The sequence below is a fragment of the Phalangium opilio genome, unplaced genomic scaffold (genome assembly GCF_054372755.1).
Source record: "Phalangium opilio isolate 3A_F unplaced genomic scaffold, DU_Popi_V2 ptg000031l_1, whole genome shotgun sequence".
NCBI classification, from domain to species: Eukaryota; Metazoa; Arthropoda; class Arachnida; order Opiliones; family Phalangiidae; genus Phalangium; species Phalangium opilio.
The window spans coordinates 4,443,592-4,454,743 of NW_028324158.1; the positions used below are offsets into that span (position 1 = coordinate 4,443,592).

The following is an 11,152-nucleotide window of genomic DNA, read 5'->3' on the forward strand; positions in this document are numbered from 1 at the left end:
TGTATATCTTTAAAATACGAATAATTTCACGTTGACATTTACGGATAGTTTTAAAGGTCTACACATTTTCCAATGAACCCATTATGCAATTTTTTTTTATTAAGTTCTTATAATGACTAGTTTGCCCAGATTTAGCCCCCCCCCCCAAATTTCAAACCCTAGCGACGCTACTGAGGACCGTTGTCCAAAATATCCCACAATAATTTTATTTAGTAAATAAACTTATAATTTTAATAAATTCCATGAAGTATCAGTGGTTAATTAAGCCAAAAAAATTTAAAATTGAAACACCATGAATTAAGAAGTTAACATCTACGTGTCACCTTCCCTTCGTAGATTAAAGAGTTGATATTGTAATTTTTTTCCCTCAAAGTGTCTGCAGGTAGATAAAATTATACCTGTATTGTTGTCTCATTATTATCCAGATCGGGTAAGGAAAACCGGTAGCTATACTGGAGATTTTAATGCCGGCCTTGTCCAAATGGCAATTTTTAATTTCATTTGGAAATATTGATGTCAAAGTTAATTGAAGATCTTAAGGGGTAGAATTTGACATAGTTTAATGTTAATTTTAATAAGAGGGCGCTTTTGCTCCATTAAAATTAAAACGCATTTTTAAGGAAGTCAAGTATATTTAAATGATCTCTTTTTATGAGTAATTAAGTTTGACCAAATTGTAGCTCATTAAATCATATTTCGGCACATATACTATGAAATTTCTATTGGTATTTTTAAGCGTATGTTTTAATGCGTAAAAGAAATCGATCGCTGTTTGATATAAAAAAATTGCGAAATAAGGGACTTAATTAATTAAATTTTACAAATACAATTTGGTATATACTCTTGAAATTGTATGTTAAGAAAAATTTCTTTTATCAAATATTTTGAAGCGTTTGTCTTGAACGGAAGTAAATTGCTTATCTCTTCTCTTAAGATCATCTCAGTAAACTAAAGCCGCGTTTACACGAGACAATTTGAAACCGTGTTAAATCGTTTTGGAAAGTACAAAAACGAATATTACGCTGTTAAAAACAGGGATCTTTCACGAGATAATGGAAATATTACTTTTCAGAAAGGGTTAGGCCTGTCCAAAACGGTTCTGAAGTGTCTCGTGTAAACGCGGCTTAACACTTTCGTATTACATAAAAAGGTAAAGTTCAAAGTGCCTTGCAGTTGCAATTAAAATGGCAAGGTATAGTGTGAGGTGCAGCGCTTTTTATTGAAACCAGCGTCTCCCAACTACGCTATTGCTAGGAATTAAATTGCTGTTTATCTGTAATTTATGGTAATCCAATTTAAGTGGTATTCCTGAAACTTCTCATTGCCAAGATTTCAAAATATTGGACTATTGTTTTCCATTTAACAGTCAAAATTAGTGTGCTATAAAAGAGTAAGTTACAGTTGTAAAATCACCTTTCTATCATTGGGTAGTCTGATATAAAAATATATAATTAATTGAATAGCACGTGTTAATAACGTCAACAGATTAATATCCACTGTAGGAATTGAATTGGTTCTTGGCAAGAAGCGATATCTAGTTTACTAGGGAGAAGGTATAATTTCGCCACATTTCTAGCCTTATCTGCAGTCCAAACGTAGGTCCCGAGTTAATCCCCGCGAAATTTCAACCAGCATCTCATTGGTTCTTGGAAACTCACGTCAGCGCGACGCGAATGACGAAAATTACGTATTTTCCGACTGAGGAGAGGCGAAATAGCCCGGCCTCTTTTAACGCCCCCCCCCCCACTTGTATTTTGAAAGGGGGACTGGGACTATGGCGCGCGAATACTCCCTAATCGCTTCTTGTTCTTGGCTAGACAGGTAAATTACCATGGTAAAATTATGGTGTGCTATGGAACGCTAATTTGCCTGCCTAACATTGCATAATTTGAGAGATAACAAGTAATTAATTAAATATAACAGTGTGAAAAACGTGAACAGTTTAATATCGACTATAAGAATTGAACTGGTTCTTGGCTAGACAGTATAGATAAAAAATTGGAAGCTGGTTTATTATTAGCTTTGTCTTAGATTACGGAAACTGTCAAAGAAATCAATCAAAAAAATTACATAAATTCAACCCAAATATTGATGATGTAGGCTCCTAGAAACCCATTTTCTTTCCTAGAAAATGACACTTTGTTTTACCTATAGAAGGTATCCGATTTTAACGTTATTATTAATATAGGGCGACTTCTTTGTCGCTTCATCCACGTGTCCTCAATTGCGCAGCGACATTATATCTCAAAGGCTTGTGAAAATAATAATAAAATTTAGATCTGAAATTCATTTTTTATTTAATGTTCTCAATTGAACATGCGAAATGAATCTAAACTTGCTGGGAAAAAAATCGAAGGGAGTGGGAAATTGTATCATATTTATCCCTTAGGGTCGATGTCGATGTTATACCACTTTAGGGTTGGGGGCGAAAAGAGAAATAAACGAACAACCTTGGCCTTCCTTGCTCGAAGGCTTCTTCCCGGACTTTAACGAAATCCGACTGGAAGCTCTAGGCCACGAGGTCTCCATAAAACAAAATCAACGTAACTCCTTTTCCTACACCAATGTTTACTTGGAAGTTATGTTACTGTTCTTATAGGTTTTCATTATAACTGCAATCTAAGACCATTTAAACTGTGTTTTATGGTCTTAGCTGCAATTGAGAAAGTGCTTATTTATTGAGAAAGCTTATTTGTTATTCACAGTCACAGTTCATAACCGAATTTGACTAAACTTCATGGTTGATATCAACATAAGTTCATAAGATATGTTCCATAACTTGGGCACTGGTTACTGGGAGTTTGTTTTGAAGTGACATACGTGAATCGTGATGGACTGCAAAACCGAGTGTTGCCAATTTTGGCGTCGTTCTCGAACTATAGCTCACAGTAAGTCTCTAGCATTATGAAGTATAGGTAGTGTCATACTTATGGAACATAGTTTATAAACTTATGATATCAGAAACACCAGGATGTTTTAATTGTTTGGGTTAGTTCCAATAGGTTGCGTTCACGACCTAACTAAGCCACTAAGCCTTAAAGAACGGTTTAATTTAGACCCGACTGTTTAGCTTTATGAATAACCCCTAATTATGTATTATTTACAGATACTGATTAAAAATCAATTTTTTTTAAATTGTAGAGTGCATGCTATTTTTCAAAGATTGAAGGTTTGCAATGATATTTTTAAATTGAGCTTTAAATCTGTCGATGAATACTTCTTCTCAAAATTGATATAACACAAAGAGACGTCAAAATCATGGTAACTTGAAGTTACTATGATATCGCTCACAGGCGCTATAATCGGCCCCTTGTATTCGATAGACCATTTTGGAAATTACATACAGATAAACCAACACACAGGGACGAGGACATCATTGGGGTATTATCCCTTTCGTCAAGAATTACCGCTGGGGGGGGGCTACCATGTGTAGTGAACTCTGGGCTCCTTTGTCGTTGCTTCTTAGCGAGATGGGAAAATACCTCAATGGCGGTCTCCGCCCCAGTGTGTTCGTTTCTCTGTATGTAATTTCCGAAATAGTCTATAATGTTATTTAATAGACATGAAAATAAAAAAGTATATGAAGACTTTATATTCGGTTATATATTGAATGTAAGGAATTGTCACATGAAATTATTGCATTTTTCTCGTTGGGCAAACTTTAACTTGCAATAAACCTATGATGCTATGTCGAGGGGTCAGTCATTTATGAAATCCCGTACGCTACCCGTGAAATCCATTTTAAGAAATCCGAAATCAATGCTGATTTCGAAATCAAATAAAAAATCCGAAATCAGCAACGAAATCACAAAAACAGTAAAGAAATCATAAAATCAGTAAAAAAAATCACAAAATCAACATAGAAGTCACGAAATCAGAAGCAAAATCAGTAAAGAAATCGTGAAATCCATTATAAATTTCACGAAATCCAAAATCAAAAGAAATCACAAAATCCGACGAAATCACGGGGGAAAATCTCAAAATACGAGGAAATCACGCGAAAAACCTCAAAATCCAACGAAATCAAGGGAAATATCGCAAAATCAATCGAAACCACGGTAAAAATAGCAAAATCCGACGGAATCACGGGAAAAATCTCAAAATTCGATGAAATCCATTGGATTTTATCAAATTCTGAAATCAAACAAAATCCGACGAAATCAAACGAAATCCGACGAAATCAAACGAAATCCGACGAAATCCGACGAAATCAAACGAAATCAAACGAAATCCGACGAAATCAAACGAAATCCGACGAAATCAAACGAAATCCGACGAAATCAAACAAAATCCGACGAAATCAAACGAAATCCGACGAAATCAAACGAAATCCGACGAAATCAAACGAAATCCGACGAAAGCAAACGAAATCCGATGAAATCAAACGAAATCCGATGAAATCAAACGAAATCCGATGAAATCAAACGAAATCCGATGAAATCAAACGAAATCCGATGAAATCAAACGAAATCCGATGAAATCAAACGAAATCCGATGAAATCAAACGAAATCCGATGAAATCAAATGAAATCCGATGAAATCAAATGAAATCCGACGAAATCAAATGAAATCCGACGAAATCAAACGAAATCCGAAGAAATCAAATTGGATTTCGAAATCCCGTACCCTTTTTCCTAAACGTCCGACCCCTCGTGCTATGTTCATACCGAGAAACTAATGAAAATATTTAAAAGTCCTGGTGTTGGAGGGACTTTGTTGGTTGGAGTGTTAATTTTAAAGAAAAACTATGACGCGTAATCACTGTACTTATTAAGTAAAACGTTATCTCTTAATTTCGAAGCATACGTTTTGAGATTTTAATTAAACAGATGCACTGAAGTGCTACACTTGCTGAAGTGAAGCATAGCGGTTTTTTTGTTGTTGATGTTTTTGTTATGTATTCCCTCAAATCTGACCTAACGTCAACCCGTTTTCTCATGGTTCAAATCAAAATTTCGTGTCCAGTCCAAGCCCGAATTTTGTTTCTGACCAGTAAAAATGTCCTTAACTAAAAGTCAATCTTATAATGAGACAAACATTTAAATCGAACGCAAGAACGATCTTGTAAATTGATTTGAAATATTGACGTTTTTATATAACAATTTCTTGCCATGTAGGACTAACCTGCTCCTTTAGAAATATGATTCATTGAGTAACGTCACTTATTAGTAAGAGCATGAGTATATAAGGTATGTTCCATAAGTAGGACATTACAAATACTTGGTAATGCTAGAGATTTAGTTACTAAGAGCTAGTTCGAGAACGACAAGAGAATTGACCACACTGGTTTTTGCAGTCCATATTCTTATTTTAGTCTGTACTAAGCCTTTGACCGCGCCTCTACGGGCGTCGCGTTCCGAGAAGCTATGACGTTTCATTTTCGTCACTTCATGACAATCCCTCAGTAACCAGTCACGAACCTATGGTTAGTGTCAGTTTCACCTATCCTATCGACCTGAAACTTATCACACATACGATGACAACACAATCATCTCAGTTCATGAATATTATGCTCGGGTCGGGAACTTTCCCATGGAGAGGAAGTTACATTTCGTCATTAGTTTAATACAATTTTTAAAAAAAGGAATAATTTTAGAATCAAAACTCTCATAAATTGCGATAGCCTTCAATTCTATATTCTGGTTATAATTTCATAAATTCTTATTTTAATTTCGTATATAGTTTGGAAAAAAAAGTTTTTATGGGAATGAATGAATAGCCATACACAGTTATATTCATCCGATCGTGCTCTTGGAGTTTTGGTCCTCGGGTCATCTACCTTGGGGCTATATCATTTTAATCTTGGATTTTTATTTAGCTCAGGTGTACATGCATTTATTTTTTTTCCAAGTAGTTTGCTATCAATATTTCTCTTTGATATCTTGATAATATTTTTTTATTTTTGCTACTCGGATTTAGTGGCGGAAATAAATATAGCCCGTCCAATTTTTCAATCGATGGATTTTTTTGGCCCGGGTTAAAAAGGTTTGATTGTATCTTCAGAAAAGAGGCACTCTTCTTATAAGCTGTTCCATGGGTTTTGGCCCGTGTCATACAAATTTTCTATTTTCAGGTCGGGAATTACGGTTTAAGGGATAGTCGTAGATAATTTAGAGTAGGACTTATTTGTGGAAGAAGAAAATATATAGGGTGTTAGGACCAAAGTATTGTGGGCGTTTTGAGCCGAAAATGATCCATGAGATTTTGTCGAGTTCATGATTAGATTGTTTTACGGATGGCCCCTTAATTCAATTAGCATTGTCTTTCAGTTTCTTACTTAAACATAAGGGGTCATCCCTAAAATGGTGTTAGGATCGAAGTGCTATGGGTTGTATCAGAAGTGGTATGAGACTAGAAGTGAAGGGCTCTAGCATTGGTAATAGATCCTGGCACTAGTGAACAAATTTGAGGATTTTATGCCGCTTCCCACGCGCTAAAACTAGAGAGAGAAAAATTGGTCGAGTTCCAAAAACATTTCCCACCCCCTTCCCCTCAACCCAAAGCCGCAGAACACGGACCCGGCTCCTTGAATCTAGTTCGGCCGTCTACCACCGCGAGCGTCTCACGTTTTGGAGGGAAAATTCTGAAACCTCCACTAGAGGGCCAACCGTTTGTGTTTTATCAAGTCTTTTCACTAATGCCGAGTGAAGAATTTGGTAAGCTCAATACTTCTAGTATCATACCACTTCTGGTTGTATGAACGATTTTGAGTCGAAAATGGTCCAGGGCATTTTGCCGAGTTCATGATTAGATTGTTTTACGAATGGCCCTTTAATTAATTTAGCAATGTCTTCACGTTTCTCACTTGAACTTAAGGGGTCATCCCTAAAATGGTGTTAGGATCAAAATTCTATAGGTTGTATGAACGATTTTGAGTGGAAAATGCTCCAGGACATTTTGCCCAATTCAGGATTGGATGACTTTATGGATGGCCCGTTAGTTAAACTAGCATATTCTTTAATTTTCTTACTTATTATACTTAAGGGGTCATCCCTAAAACTAATCAGAACTGGTGATCCTAGGGAAAATTATCGTGGAACAAGCACCCAAATTTCAGTCCTAGCACCCTTTGTGAAACACCTACTACAGTTACCAATCAAAACTGCTAGTTTCGTCAAAATAATTGAAATTAATGTTTAGTAAAAATAGAACACGTAGTGCCCTTCAATAACTCTATTTCGTTCGAAACAAAATTTTCATCAACTTCTACAACTATCACTTCACTTTTGGATTAGTGAATGGATAGCTTTTCTTTTTTGAACAACTTTTAGATCCTGGGAAAATAGTTCTACGATGGTTATAAATTTACGCTATTACATGCTGTACTCCAGTGAACTTTGACTTAACGGAAGAAGTTTGACATAGTTAAAACGTTTAATTGAATTTAATATAGATAAAGCAACCTATATTGGCATTCTTCATTAAGACTAAAGCTAATTATGGAGTATAATTAATTGAGGCATGCTCAGATTATTTTTAATTCAGGTTAGGAAGGCTTGATCTTAATTGATTTTTTTTTTAGTTTAATGCATTCACGAATATATGTTTTAATCTCTCTGTGAACGTGATGGTATAATTTGCTTCAATTTATAATTAAAATAACCAACGAATATAGCTAGATAAATGTTTTAGTAAAATAATGAACTAGAGATACTGAAGTCCTATAATTAATGCCGGCCCTATTCGTGATTTACCGAGCAACACTTCAGATTTTAAGTTTAGGAAAAATTATATTTCAGTTTGGTCGATAACAACCATTTTCCAAAGAGGTTGAGAGCGCAAAAAGATACTGAAGTAATTGACAAATAATATTGCCAAATTCATAAGATATGTTCCTTAAGTTTGTCACGTGTTACTGAGAGCCAAACTTGTCATGAAGTGACGTAGGTGAAACATCGTAGCTTCTCGTAAAACGACGCCTAGTGAGGCGCTGTCAAAGGCTTAATACAGACTAAATAGGAAGGTAGACTGCATAACCGCGTGTAGTCAATTCTCGCGTCGTTCTTGAACTAGCTCTCAGCATTACGGTGGCGATAGAGAGGGGCGTAGACTGTGTATCGCCCCAACTGTACATGGCCCAGTAGAGGGATGACACTGAGCTAAGAGATAAAGGGGTGTGACGTTTGCATACGTTGTACTGCCATTAAATGTCTTACTTATGGAACATAAACTTACGGTGCTAGTTAATTAATATCGTTAAAATTTTAAGTTTCAATTATTTATGGTGGTAAGTTAATTGTCGGTAAATTACCAACGGGAAATGATTAATTTCAAATTAATAACTGATTTACTATTAGTGAAAATTTTTTAATTTAAATTGAGTACGACCACAATTTGTCTACATTTTTGAAGTAACTTTTCGATTTTTCGAGAAATGGAAATAGATATAGACCAAGGTATTTTGGATTTCTGATTATTTCTGATCCGTAGAAATTTGTGTAGATCTTAAATTCTTAGTATTGAAATTTGCATGATCCTTCTGCTTTCTTAATTATTTTAAGTGATGGAACAAGAATCCATTTAGCTCTTTTTATCGCTTAGAAATTCGTCACATTTTGAAGCGTTAAAGTGTTGAATAATTAAGTTCACCACGATGATTAACAATATATACTGACCTGAATAATACACTCGATAGGGAAAACGCGTTAATACATTCAATTTTGTCTCGCGGGAAAAGAATTTCCTGAATTTCTTCTCTCTGGCACACTAAAGATCATTGCCAAAAGTAGATTAAACCAGAAGTAGCCTGAAACTTATATTTTGTAAATTCTATTTCAGATCAGCTATTTATTCCTAGAGTGTTTTAAAATTAGCCAAGTACCCTTTTGCAATAGATGTGTTCATTTATAGAATATTTTAAGTATCCTTTTGCAGTAGGTGCGACTTAATACATGAAATCACTGTTAGAGGGACAGGTGAAATTGAAATATTATATGGTGTTGAGATTGGAAAATGAATTTAAAATCTAAGACTTTTATCGAGTGATGCACAGATTGAACCATTAAGTAGCGCGATTCATTGTTTAGCAGGGATAGATTCAATTCTAGGAGTAGGAATGGAGAACAGAGTAATGTGGGCGCGCGTCAAAGTCCCGGACCCCCTTCCACGAGACAGGAGGGGGTATGAAAGAAGAGGCGGGTCATAGCGACAGAGGTAAAAAGGAATTACGAATTTTTCGCCGTCCCCCTCAGCAACGTCAGCAAAACGTAGTTTAAGTGAGCCAATAAGATAATTTAAAATTTTCGAGGGGCTCTATACTGGGCTATGAGTCTGACTGGAGTAAATACTAGCCGTTCTCCATTCCTACTTCTAAAATTAAATCTATCCCTGACTAAAGTAAAGTACTTAGAAACCATTTTAATTATTTTCAATAACGAGATGCATTTCTTCAAGATTGATTTGGGCTGATTACGAAAAAATATAGTAAGTCTGTTTATAGCGAAAGGCACTTTATTTGTCAGCGAACGTTTCCAGTCTATTTCTGAACTACGACTTCATGTCTTGTCTTATTGTAACATATCGTGAGCCTCGTTTTGGCGTCGATGTAGAAATTCAAGGTCGAAATTTGAAATTGCTGAAATAATTTCAAAACTATGGTCCATAGACTGAAGTTTCAAAATATGTGTGTCTAAAGGCTCTTTCAGACGATCCAACTTTTTGACTTAGCTTGATGGGTCAACTCGAGTTGAATTAGGTAGTTGGATCGTATGAATAGACGCTGGATGAGTTGAGTCACCAAAAAAGTTGGCTATTAAAAATTGGATCAATGATCCAATTTTTGCTGATTCAAGTTTTTAATTTCATTTCTCCAGCCAATCAAAATGAATTACAAAAAAAGCCTTTTTCGCGGGTTATTTCGTAAGTGCCAAGGTAGGTGGCGCTTAAAAAGTTCCATTTGGCGGTAAAGGTTTAGTCGTGTGAAAAGGAAGGATTTACTTCACTTTTCCCTTCAAAAGTTGGGCAATTGGGCAAGTTGATACTACCTTTTGACCCATCGAGCTGAGTCAAAAAGTTGGATCGTCTGAAAGAGCCTTAAGTCTATTTATATATTGCCTTGAAGAAAAATACTTTAAGTGTTTCCTATTTATTTACTTCTGATAAATTTTATGTGCCTTTTCCGAGTGATATCCCTGTTAAATAACGCGGAAAAAACTCACGTTAATTTCATATTCTCGCAACGAGGTTAGTTTGCAGTGTTATTGAATTCATTTCTTAAGGATTTTAAGGTAAAATCGGGGACAACTGGCTATGTAGGTGTAATACAGACAAGCTAGTTCATCATTAAGATCTTGAGTGTTTTAGTTCAGGAAAAGATCATAGTTTGTTAGGGTTATTTCTCTGTTTTTGGGGTCAGGGCCGCGCAACAGGGTGAAATGATCGTGGGTGCCCTTTTCTTTCGATTATTTGAAGTCACGACTCTTTGTAGGTATGCTTATTTTGGGGAGGTAGATGGTACTTTTGACTTGTAAAATAGTGTGGGATATTTGGGTTTAAGGAAATGCCTTCCCTGTGTGTAAGGTGGCTTGGCTACCAAAAGCTAATATAATCTATAGTGGTTTAAAAAATTGTACATCCTTAGTTCAGTTTAGTTAATTATAAACGATATTAACCTGAAATAGCTAGAACTGCCTTGAACAACTCGTTTTTCTAAATTTCTGCGAATTTACAGTAATTGGCCAGACCCACATCTTAAGTATCGTTAAAGAATAGTTCATATCAGATTTATATATTTGACCCTTTTGGTGGCTAAGCACCTAGGATATTGATCATTTTTATATGTTAATAGACTCTGAGAGGAGCCGCCTGGTGAGCAAAGGTCTGGACTTAATTATTACTTTTTGTTTATTTAAATAAGGAGCCTAAACTTCATGAAAGGGAACAATTTTATCCCTAAGTCAGGTATTGGGAGAAAAAAAATTTGATACTGGACAGTGGAGTAGCATACTATATAGAGCTAACACTAGAGCCCCTTCTCATTCGTGGCCGTAAAATTTACCCATAGTACCCTAGTTTTCGGTTGAGCATAAGCTTCAGGTACCACCTGGTTATATCAACTAGAACCTTCATTTACACATGACTTCACAAAGTAGAAAATAAAATAATTCCACCGAGAGGTGGCTGCACTGACTGATGCTCAAAAACGGAAAGCCTT

The 11,152-nt window shown here is 35.6% G+C and overlaps 1 long non-coding RNA gene across 1 annotated transcript in view; it reads left to right on the plus strand.

Annotated features, from left to right (window-relative positions):
• Nucleotides 1-11,152, plus strand: part of LOC149690132 (uncharacterized) — a 58,982-nt gene that overhangs the window by 15,081 nt on the left and 32,749 nt on the right. The gene's annotated exons all lie outside the window — the stretch shown is intronic.